Source organism: Schistocerca cancellata, chromosome 1 (genome assembly GCF_023864275.1).
Source record: "Schistocerca cancellata isolate TAMUIC-IGC-003103 chromosome 1, iqSchCanc2.1, whole genome shotgun sequence".
Taxonomy (NCBI): Eukaryota; Metazoa; Arthropoda; class Insecta; order Orthoptera; family Acrididae; genus Schistocerca; species Schistocerca cancellata.
In genome coordinates, this window is record NC_064626.1 from 1,041,378,321 (window position 1) to 1,041,393,604 (window position 15,284).

A 15,284-nucleotide genomic window follows, 5' to 3' on the forward strand; every position below is an offset into this window, starting at 1 on the left:
GTGAGAGAGGTTCTCCCATGTCAGGCATGCTGCAAGGTGCCTTGGGAGCAGAGCTCGTGAGCAAAACAAGTGGAACCTGAGGTGTCCCATGCAATGTGCCAAATGCCCTGCAATTCTACACTCCAAGTCAGCAGCCTGAAGATGGCTGATGTCAGCCAAAAGTGTCTTCATCTGTTCGCAAACTGCAACCAACTCCTGCGTCTGCACACAGCATGCACACATCCTCATCATCCTATTGCTATAACTTAATAATTAACATTAAAACACATGGAGAAAGCTAAATACGTAACTTGCTACTCTCCTGGTGTGTCACAAATGGAGGCTGGCAGCTTACTGAACTGTGTAGCTGCCCACTCAAAAGGTTGACACCTGCACTACAGACTGCATAAATATACAATTTACATTTACTGAAAACAACACTACACCTCTTAGATATAAAAACATTTTTTTAAGAATGAAACCATTAAAGTATGCAGAAAAATCTAAATAAGTGTGTCAGTAATGTAGGCTGAAGCCTGGCTCCAGCCAGATCATACAGGCTGCAGGAAAGTTGTTGAAGTCAAGCACTTGTCAGGATGCATGCTCAGCATCTGGGTGACCAGCTGTCTCATGGCCACAGTTTGGCAGTGGCCACTGAAACAGACAGTCTGCTAGTTTGTTATCATGCTTAAAAGTGTTTACAACTAAGTTGGTAGATCACATGACTGCTTTCACAGGTGGCCCTGCCTTTGATTGAGCTGGAAATGCCTGTGACAGTTGGTAGTGGGAAGATGTGTGGGCAGGTCTTTCATTTAGATTGTTTGCAGGAACCATGGAGTAAGGGATTGGGCGGAATAGGAATGGACAAGGATACTGCATAGTTTGGGTTTGTTATGGAATATCACTATGGGGCAATTCCATGTCAAATCAACAAGTGGTACAACCTGACCCTCTCAGATTTTTTTGAAATTAAGTATGCATATATTACTCATAAATAATGACACAAATTAATTTTTTCACATTTTTCTGACGAAAAGTTACCAAGTAATGGATGTTCAAAAATTGAAAAGATGACAAATTTTTGACTCACAGAACAATGTTGTTTTCTTTACAACTCGTGTTCTAATTAAGCTAGAATAATAAAATTTACTTCATTGGAAAGCTCTTTTAAAGAGCTTTTATATGATACCAAACATCATTAGTTTAATATATATACACAAATTGTTAAAAAAAACATTGTTGAATTTACCAAATTTTGAAAAACTGTATTTTTAAAATTCTCAAAAAAATATATGTGAAAGATACACTTTACATCTACATATTCTGAAAGTTTCAACTTGGGATGAGCATGGGATCACTACCAAAAGCAATTTTACGTTAAGGGTGGTGCTTTAAAAATTTGTAAAAAGTAATTTATTTTAGATATTAGGCCTACTTCTCACCAGCTGTATGTTGTTGTAAAATGTGGAAATTAAAAATAACTTATAATTGACAAAAGAACGTATGCTTTATGCTTCTGTAATCAATAAATACAAAATGAAAATTTAATTATCCTTGGCAAACATATAAAGTTGTTTTGGTGTCATTATTTGATCACTGTATGGCCATTGCAGACTTGCTCGAGCTGCAAGTCATATAACTGGTCCACCAACACCATCACTGGCTCCCTTCCCATGCGAGGTGGCTGAAAAATGCCATTCAGCTTCAGTTTGGAAATCTTCTTCATGATGGCACAGGTTGATAAAGTTCTTCCTATTTTTATAATGAGCTGCTGCTCCATCAGAGAAATAACATATTTTTTTTTGGTTTTCTACCGAATTTAACAGTCAGGAAGTCCATCAAGTATGATTGGAACAAATGCACAGCAGCAGTGTCATGTGTTAGGCATTCTGATATGATTACAAGACTTGTGTGCTGAAGTTTGTACCCATCCTTGTAATAAGCAACAATGGGATGAATCATTGCTTGCATGTTTGTCCAGTGATAGCCTTGAACTTTGTCCTGGATGACAAAGGAGTAATTCTCAAAAAAGTCACAGATCGATAAGACCTCGCCTTCTTTAAGTTCATTTCTCAGTCTCTTTTGGAAGGTTGATTGTTGACTAGCAACAAATGAATGTCTTGTAAGCGATTTTAATTTATCAAAAAAAAAAAAAAAAAAAAAAAAAAAAAAAAAAAACAATTAATAAAGTTGTCAGATCATTTTATGATTGTTTCTAGAGATGTGTGATCAACGGAAACCCATTGCTGATAAGTTATATTATCAATGTCATTAGTATTCAACAAGTCTTGTAAATATGTCTTAAATGTTTCTGGGCTAGGGCAGAATTTACATTCCCCAAAATGACAAGCAGGTAATGACATATTACATACAACTGTTGCAATGCAGTCTTTGTAAGTTTTTATTGGATTATCTTCATCCTTTGTCAGCTGAGGAATGTTACATCCAGTCAGCATGAGTTTGAAGTTTTGATGCGTAGTACACACACAGACACTATGTGTACCACTACTTCGAGCTAAAACACAATTTTTGGGACGTAGGTCTGCAAAGTTCGAAAATCCAATGTGGAGCTCTGGATGGTTGTCTTTAAAGTTCACGTAAATTTCTTTCAAATTACTTAAAACTAGCCGTTTTTGTACTTGCAGTTTTTCTCCGTTGTCTCTTACAAGCACAAAATCCTTTTTCCCAGGCATTGCCATGCTTATCTCATCAGAACAATAAAAGTTTCTAACAAAATCAGCAGTTGTTTGATCAAGAGTCTTGACAGGTTTTGGGTTTGGTGAAGATAAAATTCCCTTGCCCTTCACCGAATCTTTTACTCTTTGAGCCATGTAATTTGTTACGTTAAATTCACCTTGAAGCTTCTTAACACTGCTGCTTTTAGGTAAAATGATAAGAATTTCCATCTGTTTACTTCGAGATGTACATGTACGAAATTTATCTTTTAACTTACTGATCATCTCAGATTCTGCATGATCATGTGCCTCTTCTTTTTCTGAAGGAAGCAATAATACCTTTGTTTGAATTCTTGAAGTTAATTTAATTAGTTTTTCCTTAGGATATTTTGCTTCACACAGCCATTTCTTCTTAATTGGTGATTCACCAACGGACTGAAAAGAAGCATTCAATCTTTCTAAGGCCTCACTTGCTGCAATGTCTTGTACATCACTATCACATAAAACCTTTTCACTTTCTTTTTTCACCACAGACGTATCACAAATTTCTACTCGTGCAATTTTTTTATGGCAGTTGTCACACACTTTATGATTTAAAGTTAAGAAAGGTTTTCTTGCTATCATCCATTGTGAAACAGGCCATAAGTTTTTCTTGTGGTTATTGTGGCCCTTTTCATTAAATGGATTACAGCACAAAGCAGAAATTTTAGGCATTTTATGTTTCTCAAGTGAACAAACTAATTTAGAAAAATGTTTTTGAAGTTGAATGCCCCAGCTTTCTATATTCAATATAACACAATATTACTTCTCTATTCTTTCACTTCCTGTAAAAAAATATTTCATTATGTTAATAGTATGCAGACATTAACTGGTTGTAGGCATAAAAACTTACAGACTCTTGTGAGGTTTGTACAAAAGTACCTTTAAGCTAGATTCAAAACACATTTCAGAGTTAATCACATAATTTCACTACAGCTGCCTCACAACAAAAGAATGTGTGGGTCACTTTCAACAATAGGTGAAAATTGCTGACAATATTAACCAGAGGTAAAATACTGAACAGGTTGCAGATAGTAACACCAAAGAATCATTTTATATATAATCTTTAAAATGAGAGAGAGCTTTCTTTTTTTCCCCGTGGTTTTACAGCTATTAATAAATAGTTAGCACTGAAGTTTAATATGCAGCTATTCATTTCAAAAGTACAATTTGTGGACCATGTAACAAAATCTAACACTATAATATTTTCATGTGCAGCAAAATTATAGAAATTCACCTATCTGACTGTGATTTTGGAGAATCGTGGTAAACATAAAATTGCTTTTGATAGTGATCCCATGCTCATCCCAAGTTGAAACTTTCAGAATATGTAGATGTAAAGTGTATCTTTCACATACAGTTTTTCAAAATTTGATAAATTCAACAATGTTGTTTTTATAATGTGTATATATATATATTAAACTAATGATGTTTTGTATCATATAAAAGCTCTTTAAAAGAGCTTTCCAATGAAGTAAATTTTATTGTTCTAGCTTAATTATAACACGAGTTATAAAGAAAACAACATTGTTCCGCGAGTCAAAAATTTGTCATTTTTTCAATTTTTGAAAGTGCATTACTCGATAACTTTTTATCAGAAAAATGTGAAAAAATTAATTTGTGGTACTATTTATGAGTACTATAGGCATACTTAATTTCAATCCAAGAGGATCACGTTGAAAACAACGGTTTCAATTTGTTGATTTGACATGGATTGACCCTATGGGAAGGTTGGGGAGGATATTTCTCATTTCTGGACATGCCGAGAGATACTCGTACCACAATAAGAAAACTCAGTTGCTCCTGGATAGTACTGTGGCATGAAGGGGATACTCCTTCATGGCTGGGCAGTAGGTATCTGAAGGTGTGGGGAGACAAGAAGGAGATCTGTTCTGGACAACGTGGGTAGGGTAATTTTGGTCCTTGAAGGCTTCAGTGAGCCCCTTGGCATATTTGGAGAGGGACTGTTCATCACTGTGGATGTGGGTGGCTAGGCTGTATGGAAAGGACTTTTTGGTTTGAAATGGGTGGCAGCTGTCAAAGTAGAGGTATTTTTGGCAGTTGGTAGGATTGATGTGGATGAATATACTGATGAAGTTATCCTTGAAATGGAGGTTGACATCGAAGAAGGTGGGTTTTTGGGCTGAGGATCAACTCCTGAATGGGAGTGGAGTTGAGGTGGTGGAAAAATATGGATAGGCTGTCCTCACCCTTAGTCCATATTATGAAGATATCATTAGTGAATCTGAGCCAGGTGAGAATTGGGGCTCTTAACCAGTTAGTAAGGATTACCCGAGATGGGTCATGAATAGATTGTCATAGGGATGGTGCCATGGTGGGTGCCCATTGTCATACCGTGGGTTTGATGTAGTTGACACCGTCAAAGGAGAAGTAACTGAGGGTGAGGATGAGGTTGGGGCATGGTGGCCAGGAAGTAGGTTGTAGGTTTGGAGTCAACCAGGTGCTAAGGTAGTCTTTAATAGTGGTAAGACCATGGACATTTGGGATGTTATTATGTCGGGAGGTGGCATCGACAGTGATGAGCAGGGTACTGAATGGTAAAGGAACATTAACTCTGGAGTGTCAGTAGGAAAAATGGTTAGTGCCTTTTGTACAGGAGAGTAGGTAATAGGCTCAGGGTGTTGATAAAGAAGGGCAGAGATTCTCTCTGCGGCAGCACAACATCCAGCCATAATGGGGTACCATCCCCACATTCATAGTGTCCAGCCCCCCCCCCCTCCCCCCCCACATGTGACACAGTATCATCAGTACTTTTTTATATTTATTCTTCTAATTACAGCCTATCATCTAAAAAGCTAAAATAGGACATACAAATAGCATTTCCTTGTATAGTTATAAATTATGTATTAATGATTTATTTTTGATACTTAATATTTTTTCAAAGAAAAAAGAGAGATTAAAAAATAAAAAAAGCTACAACTACTTCTATTACTACAAAAACATATTAAAACCCTTAACCAATTACCCAGCTACCAATATATTACAAGCACTAGAATTTATTCTCTGATTCTTCATTTATTTTGGTGCATTTAACTTGTATGTGGTTGTTTCTACTACTGGATCTGCCCCCATGGTACCCCGGTCAACACCCATAGTCTGCTGGATTCCTTGGGCATTGGACAGCACATCAGCAGCATTTCCACTGTAGTGAGTAATTCCACCCATCACTGATACTTCTTGAAGTCCACACTCTCATGATCACTTGCACAAATGCAATATAGATTCTTGAGACAGTATTTAACTCGGTGGTTGCCAACCTCAGTCATCTTCTCTCCATCTGCAGAGTATGTTGTTTAACCTGGATGGAAGCATGATGGCTTATGATTGAATGCCTTGTGAAGTCTTCCTTCGCCTTCATGCATACTGCAGCTGCAGTATCGTCCAAGATGTGCCAGGTTCACTAGCTGCTTTGGGATCCAACATCCTTAATACCTGACATCCATTACCCACTTCATCTTGATATAGCGCACAGTCCCACAGTGTGTGTTCTGGTGTGCCCACACTGCCACAGGTGCAGCTATCATTCATCTGTCTTCTGATTTTGTATAGATACATGGCATAAGGGCCACGGCCTGTCAGGTAATATATCAATCCACTCGATGGGTTAAGAAATCTCATTTTTAATCTCTCTCTGATGTTAGGGAGAAATCATATGTTTTCCTGCCAGTGCCTAAAGTGTCCCAGTCATACTGCCACAGTTGTAATTTGCGATCTTTCGTTGTCTTTTTCGAACTGGCCTCAGTTCCAAGCACCCTTCGTATTTTCATTTGATTGCTTTCCATTAACCAGTAAAAGGCTCCCCTTTTCCTAATTTCCAAGTCCAGTGGGCGTACTCTTAGAATTACTAATAAAGCATCATTCGGGGTAGTGCTGTAGGCCCCCATTAATCTTAGTAACATTCCTCATTGAACTCTTCTCACTATTGAGGCTGACTTAATTAGGTGCTGTCTATGAGCCCATACGCTTGCACCATATCATAGGACTAATGCTAATGGTGGTATACTCTGTCTTCAAGAGAAGCCAAAATTGGCTATTTGCAATGGTTACAATTGTATTCATTATGTCGGTACTTTTCCTGCCTGCTTCCTCTACATGAAGTTCAAAGTTATGACGTTTGTCAAGAAATACACCTAGATATCTTGTTACTGCACTTCTTCTAATCATTATATCATGTAATTTTATTTTAGGGTTTCTTATTAGGTTTCCTTTCAGCAGGAGGTATGTTGTTTTGTGAGGTGCTAGTGACACTTCTACACTTCAACACCACCCTTCAAGTTCGTGGAGGGCTGCATTGCATTTGTCTTCTATAATTCTTCTTGAGTCACCACTTACAATGAACAGCACATTTTCTGCAAATGCCATCAGACCGCTTATGTTACCTCTGTCATGTAACTTCTGTAGTATGGGTTCCAGCGCTACATCCCAAAACTTTGGACCACACACTGATCCTTGCCGACAACCTTTTGTTATTGTCTTAATTATTTTCTTTCCTGGGCATTTTAAAGTAGAATGTCACCCATGGCAATAATCTCTCAGGCAATTATACAGTGCTTCTTGACACTTCAAATCCCTAGGGCGACCAAAGAAAGACGGCCACCAGAATTTATCGAAAGTACCAGCAGCATCAATCATCATCACTAAAGTGTACGTAGAATGAGTATCTGTCGCTAGCGAAATCACCTCGTTAATTGTGTCTTCAGTTGACTTGCCTCTTCTAAACATGTACTGGTGAGGGCTCATCCCGTGTAGCAGTCTGTGATCTTGTAATCTTTTTCATAATAATTTTTCTAATATCATGCCAAAAACATTCAAAAGACAAATTGGTCTGTAGGATCTTGGTATCACTGCATCTTTATCTTGCCCTTTACTAATTATTACCACTTCAGCATTCTTCCACGGTGCAGGGACACTTCCTTGCAAGAGACACTCATTGTGCAGGTCGCACAAGTAACTATCTAATTGGTCACGTAAGGCTTGTATTACTCCGGTCCTGGAGATTTTTCTGTTTTCAGTCTTAAAGTTATATGCCTAATTTCTTCCTGTTCGAAGGGGTACACAAGCTAATTGTTCCTATATTCATCCCATAACATGTCCCATAACCTACACTTATTATCTGTCTCGCCTTCTTCTCCATTGTCAGAAAGTAGTGTTTTCATTAGCAGGGCAGCTGACTGTTCCCAATGCTCTTTCACTGTCCCATCATTCCTTCTGAGAGTGGAGAAGACTGTTAGTGATAGTATATTCTTGCAGACTGTTTTATATGGTACACCCCAGGGATCGATTTCTAAGTTAGCCTCCATGAATTGCTTCCATTGTTCCATTTTTGTTTTCCACAACTTTTCTTAAAATACCTGTATCTCTGCAACCTTCAGACTCTGAACATGCTGTTCTTGTATAGCTTCCTGGCTCTTCTTATTTCACATCTTAATTTCTGCTGTGCCTCAGTCCAGATGCAAGGTACTCCTTTAGAACGACCTCTGCTGCTAGGTATCGATGCCTCCATTGCTCTATGTATAGCCATTGTCAGTTCTTGCACTTTAACGTCTACATTATCACCCAGCAACAGAGTTCCTGGACACTGAAACACTCTTCTTAGTTCTTCCCTGTTAGCGTCCTTGTTCTTATATTTGGGCCTTATGTGCATGTTTTCAGTGTCATCTTGGAAGTCCCTTCCAGTGATGGTGTAGTGCACGATATTGTGGTCACTCGATGTCATTCCATTTGCAACCTTCCAGTCTTTCACACGGCATGCTGCTGCCACATTTGCTAAAGTGACTTCAATGTTTGACGTTGCTTCGATCCTCTCTTCACAGGCTGGTGGATTCTGAGGTGCATTCAATACCTGTAGGTTGAGTTCCACAATGGCTTCTTCTAGTTGTCTTCCATGGGCATCAGTCAGGTGGCTATGCCACAATACTGACTTCGCTTTTGCATCAGTGGAGTTCACAAGTGTCTTACTTCATCCTAGGTGACTAATATCCTTTAGTCTTAGCAGATGCTCATTGATCTCATCACTAAACTGAAAATGCATGGAAACCAGGATGCAACTCTCCATACCAGTTAACATTTCCACATAGATTATGTGTTCTGAACAGTATTGTGATATTTTTGTCACTGTTATGGCCTTGTTAAGTACTATTATTGCTGCCCTTGTGTGACTATCTGGGCAGTTACTTGCATACTGGGGATCTTTCCTGCCTTCATATATACAATTCTTGGAGGCACAATACATCTAATTGCAGTTCCTCTGACACTCTTCTAGCCTCATGCTGACACTTCTCATAGCGTTAAGCTGACCTGTCTTTATCTCCATTAGGGGTAATGAGTATATATTCGACAGTCTTGGCTTACTTGCCTGTAATCGAATGCTATACAACCATGCGTCATCACGAACTGCTTGTAAAAAGTATCTAAAGAGAATGATTCATTTCTTCTGGCAGAAATCTGCTTCAATATCACCCAGGACTAGAGAAAATGTGTTACGTTCTCTGCCAGAGTTTTCACTACCTCTCAGCATGCCCTGAAATGAGAAATATACTCTCTACTATTGTCCCCACCCCTCCCATGGTAGTACTCTGCAACTCACCCAACCTACATAATATCTTCCTCCCTCTCTATTCCACACTTGCTCCCAACCCCTAGCCCTATCAGTTATATCCCTGTAATAAACATAAATGCGAGATGTGCCCCATACATCAACCCTTGATCACCTGCTCCAGTCTTGTTGCAAGCTTCTCATACCCCATCAAAGGCTGAGCCACCTATAAAAGTTGCCACATGTTCTACAAACTTAGCTTCAGCCACTGTTCATATTCTATGTGGGCATGATTACAAACAAGCTATCTGCCCACATGAATGCCACCACCAAACTGAGGCCAAGAGTTGAACATGCTACACAACACAATGGGCTTGACTTCAGTAACTACGTCACAGCCTGTGTGATATGTTTTCTTTCCACAAACATTAGCTTTTCTGAATTGTGCAGGTGGGAACTTTCCCTGCAATATATCCTTCATCCCTGTAACCCGTGCCCTCAACCTTCATCTCTGATGACAGCACTTTTGATGGGATGTTAAACTCTAATCTCTTTCTTTTGACTTTCACTAGTCTATGTTCTTCACCTACATATCCATGTGTACACATCTGAAGTTTCAAATTTTGCATTTAAGAATCATTCATGCATGAGGCTTGTATAAACATACCGTTGTTTGATCATTGCACAGATTACCATCTGGAGGACATAGTAATAGGCAGCACTTGCATGGAGAATCAATGGAAGAAGTTGAAAACAACCAAGTCCCAAGATTTGAAATGGAATCTCACTTTGGTTTTATATAGAGTACTCTATGTCATTGACTCCTTACTTAGCCTGCTCCCACTTTCATCTTGCACATGCCTTCTATCTGCCAGCATACCTGCTTAGTCCTTTTCTCTTCTCTACTTCTCTCTTTGTCTTCCTCTCCTCACCTTGTACCATAGCTTCCCAATGCTACACATAGCACCCACCTATCCTATCTTCATGTACCTGCACACTCTCACAGGTGGCACTACCATCTTCCCCCACCCATCCCTAGCTATCCCTACCCCTCTATGTCCCACACACCTTCTGCATCCCTACTACCTAACCCACCACGGATCACTGCTCACTTCAGATGCAGTGTAAGTCAGGTCTGTGCACTCAGATACAACAATGGCCATGTGAGTGTGTGTTATGCACATGTGAACACTTTGACCAATAGCTAATAATATATCAGTCTTTTTTTCACTGTAGCTGTCTGCCAGTCAACATCTTCTCAAGAAACTGCATTTTGCTGCCTTCCCTGTCAGTGTTAATTGTTTTTTCTGCACTTCTGCTGATTGCAGCTGTTTTTGTTTACTATATGTAATACCATCTAATGTACTCATATTGGTGGCTTTTGTCAACACAGCCACTAATGTTAAAATCATTGCACAATATTCACCAGTTAAAATGTTTTTATGCTTCCACTCACAAGTTGTAGCACTCATTGTTTAGTTCAGTTGCTTACATATTCCAAGGATCATAACTGTGAACTCTCATTAATATGTGGAATGATCCAGCTTTAGAATTATAGTACGTTTTTAAAGTGAAAAATATGGCAGCATGCTGAACTTTTACCCGATTCTCATAGGCTACTTTTTTTAGGCCTTGGCAAGATCACAAAAGATGCTAACAAGGCAATTTTTCTTGTGTGAAATTAGGCAAAGTATGCTAGCAGATGTGTCTGTAGTTCATTAAGAATAACAGAGAAAGTTCAAAGCAGCAGAAGTGACAGCATTTTAGTTAATTTAACTACACCAGTTTATTGTCAGTCAAGATGCCTACTAACATAGTGCATGGAGTTTCATATATGTGTCTATAATAGCGTCTGTTTCTGGTACCTGTAAGTCATTTTATTCGTTTGTAATTGCATAATATGTTTGTTTGTAAAATAAGCATTAACAATTTGCGGTAAGTATTTTCTGTTGTTCTCCAGGTTTTGTGTAGTATTGGTATGTTTTGTTCCTTTATCAACATGCTAGTGTTGTTAGCAAATATAACAGTGTTTGGAGAGTTCTCCAGTGTTAATGTTAATTGTAAGTCACCTATGTAGGTTATGAAGAGGAGCAGGCCAAGCGTATAACTTGAATGGAGCATCATTTTTTATGTTTTCCTTTTGCCTGGTGTAGTGCAGCAAGTCAACATGGCATGGACTCAACAAATGTTTGCAGAAATATTGAGCCAAGCCACCTCTATAGTCCTCCATAATTGTAAATGTGTTTTTTATGCAGGGTTTTGTGCACAAACTGACCTTTCAATTATGCCTTATAAATTTTGACAGGGATATGTCAGGCGATATGCGTTGTTGTTGTTGTTGTGGTTTTCAGTCCTGAGACTGGTTTGATGCAGCTCTCAATGCTGCTCTATCCTGTACAAGCTTCTTCATCTCCCAGTACTCACTGCAACCTACATCCTTCTGAATCTGCTTAGTGTATTCATCTCTTGGTCTCCCTCTACAATTTTTACCCTCCACACTGCCCTCCAATGCTAAATTTGTGATCCCTTGATGCCTCAGAACATGTCCTACCAACCGGTCCCTTCTTCTTGTCAAGGTAGCCAAATAATTTGCTGATATTATCTAAAATTGCAGACAATTGTGGACTGGTGACGTGTCGCATTGTTATCCATAAAAATTCCATCATTATTTGTGAACATGAACTCCATGAATGGCTGTGAATGGTCTTCAAGTAGCCAAACATAACTATTTCCAGTCAGTGGTTGGTTAAGTTTGACCAGAGAACCCACTCGATTCCATGCAAACACAGCCTTTGCCATTATGGCACCATCACTAGCTTGCACTGTGCCTTGTCGATGACTTCCATTGCTTCATGGGGAGTATGCCACACCTGAACTCTACCATCCATTCTTACCAACTGAAATTGGGACCAATCTGACCAGCCCAGGGTTTTCCACTAGTCTAGAGTCAAACCAGTGTGGTCAAGAACCCATGAGAGATGGACACCACAAGTGATATTATGCTGTTAGCAAAGTCACTCGTGTCGCACATGTACTGCCTTATCTCATTAATGCCAAACTTTGCCATACTGTCCTGATGGATATGTTCATTGTATGTCCCACATTGATTTCTGTGGTTATTTCAGACAGTTTTGCTTGTCTGTTAGTACTGACAGCTTTATGCGAACGGTGATACTCTCAGTCATCAAGTAAGGGATGTTGGTGACTGAGTTGTCCATGGTGAGAGATAAGGCCTGAAATTTGGTATTCTCGGCACACTCTTGACACTAAGGATCTTGGAATATTGAATTCCCTAACTGTTTCTGAAATGGAATGTCCCATGTTTCTAGCTCCAAAATCTGTTAATTCCCATCGTGCGGCCATGATCAAGTCAGCAACCTTTTCACATGAATCATCTGAATACAAATGACAGCTCCACCAATGCCCTGCCCTTTTATGCCTTGTATACACTACCACTGTCTGTATATGTGCATATCACTATCCCATAACTTTTGTCACTGCAGTGTATGTTGATAGTGTTGTAAGAAACATTTTAGGAAAGAATTAAATTACTCATCTACTGTGTGCCTTTGGTATATCTTTTTCCATTGTTCTTGTAGAAAATTCTCTCTGAATAATATGACTGAGTCAGAATTTATAATTGTGTGGGACTGTACTGTTCCTTGTAGCTAGAGCTGATTGATTTGGTACTTTATTGTTGCCATTTGACCATCATGGTCAAACAAGTTATTTATTATGGGCCTCAGGTCTAAAGACAGTTGAGAAAGAAATTTTCAGTCACTATTGCTGAGAATGTTATTGTGGGGGATAAAGAATAGCCAGACATCAGTAACTCTAGATTCTCTCAATCAGTGCTATCTGAGATGTGAAATCACCAAACACAGTGACTTCCCCAAATATTTTTACTAACAAGGGGACCACACCTACTCATCATCATCAGTTTCATCCAAAATTATGGAAGGCTTTTCCTGAAATGAAAGTGACAGAAGTGGAAACTCCAGATAGCCAACCATTCATAGAAAATAGTGTTGTTTTTTTTTCATGGGTTGGGCAAGGCCTAAGCTGTTTATGTTAGCATAGTTTCCAGGCAGTGGTCAGCACAGTGGAAAGAGTACAGAAACATGCTGTGTGGTTGCAAATAATGGGCGTGCAACGTATTAATGCATCTGGCAATTTTCCTTCTCTATCACCATCATCTTGCAATATTATTGTTCACATACTGGCTCACTCACAGTGAAGTTTTTAACTACATACTATCATAGTGTTGTTGGCCCGTTATACAAATGCATGTCATTGCGTGACTACAGCTAATGATGATGTTTTTCAGTGCATGTCCAACACTTGTAGAAAGCAACTGAAACTAATCATTGTGTTTTAATTCTATAGTGGAAATTGTTGTCTAGGCTTTAAAAATTTATTAGATTAAATAATTTTTATTTAATAAATCACATTAAGATTGGTGTCTGATCCCCAAAAGTGTCAGGTTTCACTTTGATTTTATCATCAGATAAAGAATTACATCATAAAGCTTCAAATCAGTTCTTATCTCCTCAAGAGAGAAAAAGAAATAACAGACTGCATCAAAATACATTCTGCTGTACATCACCAGCTATCCTCTCCAATATTTGGTGACATGATGTGTTATACATGATTAACTGCTGCACTGTGCAAAGAGAGAATCTTTTATGAATATAAGCCAAAGCTGTTTTTCTATAGAGACTTTGAAACAACCATGTAATTAAAATAATGCAGCATTTATAATGTGTGCTACATGCTAAGAAAATTACTACTTCCACTGCCTTTACAGTAAATATCATCTCAGCACATATAAATTAACAACTGTAAAATAATATTATCTAATTTTACACATGAAATTCTCATGTTAGGCTGAGAAACCTTACCTGGAAATTTATTTGCAATCCCAAATTTTCTGTCACCTTTCTTTTCGTGCCTTGTATGAAAATGTTAATGAATACAATATACTGAACCTTATTTTGGTTTATTTTGCAGTGTAAGTAATGTATAAATAAAAAATAAAAGAAATCGTTCTGCTCTTTTTCCGCTATGTCAGTCACTGCCTGGAAACTGCGCTAATGTAAATGGCATATGTCTCACCTGTCCCATGCCAAAAATGCTGTTTTTTCTAAATGCTTGGCCATCTGGAGCTCTCATTCAGTCACACTCATTTCTGGCCAAGCCTTGCATATCCCACAAATTTGGGTGAAATCGGTGATGACAAGTAGGTTTGGTCTCCTTATATGTCTTATTAGTGCTCTTTCTAATTATCACAATTAAGAAAGTTTAAAACTGTTCCTTTTGGGGGCATGTATGTTGTCGGAACTGTTATCTTGTTTGTTTCCAAGTCTGTTACTGAAGTACAACATGCAAAGAGCTGTCAAATGTAATACTCAGTGCTGTATATTTCCACATGAAACTACTTTGTCATTAACAGAATGATTTTTAATATCATTTACACATACGTGAAAGATCCTTTAGGAGTTCCATGTATAATGTTAATATTTTTGGATTGATATACAGTGCTAGAGGCAGTGTGTTTTATTAGTAATCAAAACTTCCTCAGTCCTGGCTTCAAACCTCACCAGTGCTTAAATTTTTTATAAAAATCACCAGCAATGGTTGCCAATGACTACCGACATAAGAAGTCAACCTCGTTCTGCCAACAGCCTTGTCAAAGAGGTCAGCAGAGTGGACAGAGTTCTTGCCCTTGAGGTGGGAAAATGCCCCTAAAGGTGGAAGAATCAGTAATAATCGACAGCATGAGGATGCAGAAGGCAATAGAAACCACTGTGTTAAAGACGTGTAATATGTGTCCACAATACATGAGGCCAGGAACTGAAAAAGTGTCATGATGATCTCTCCATTGGCAAAACATTCTGGACAAGTCCCCCATTCGGGTTTGTGGGAGGGGACTGCCAAAGGGAAGGTGGCCATGAGAAAAAGACTGAATAACCAACAAAAAAGGATAACGTTCTATGAGTTGGGGTGTGGAATGTCAGAAGTTTGAACATGATAGG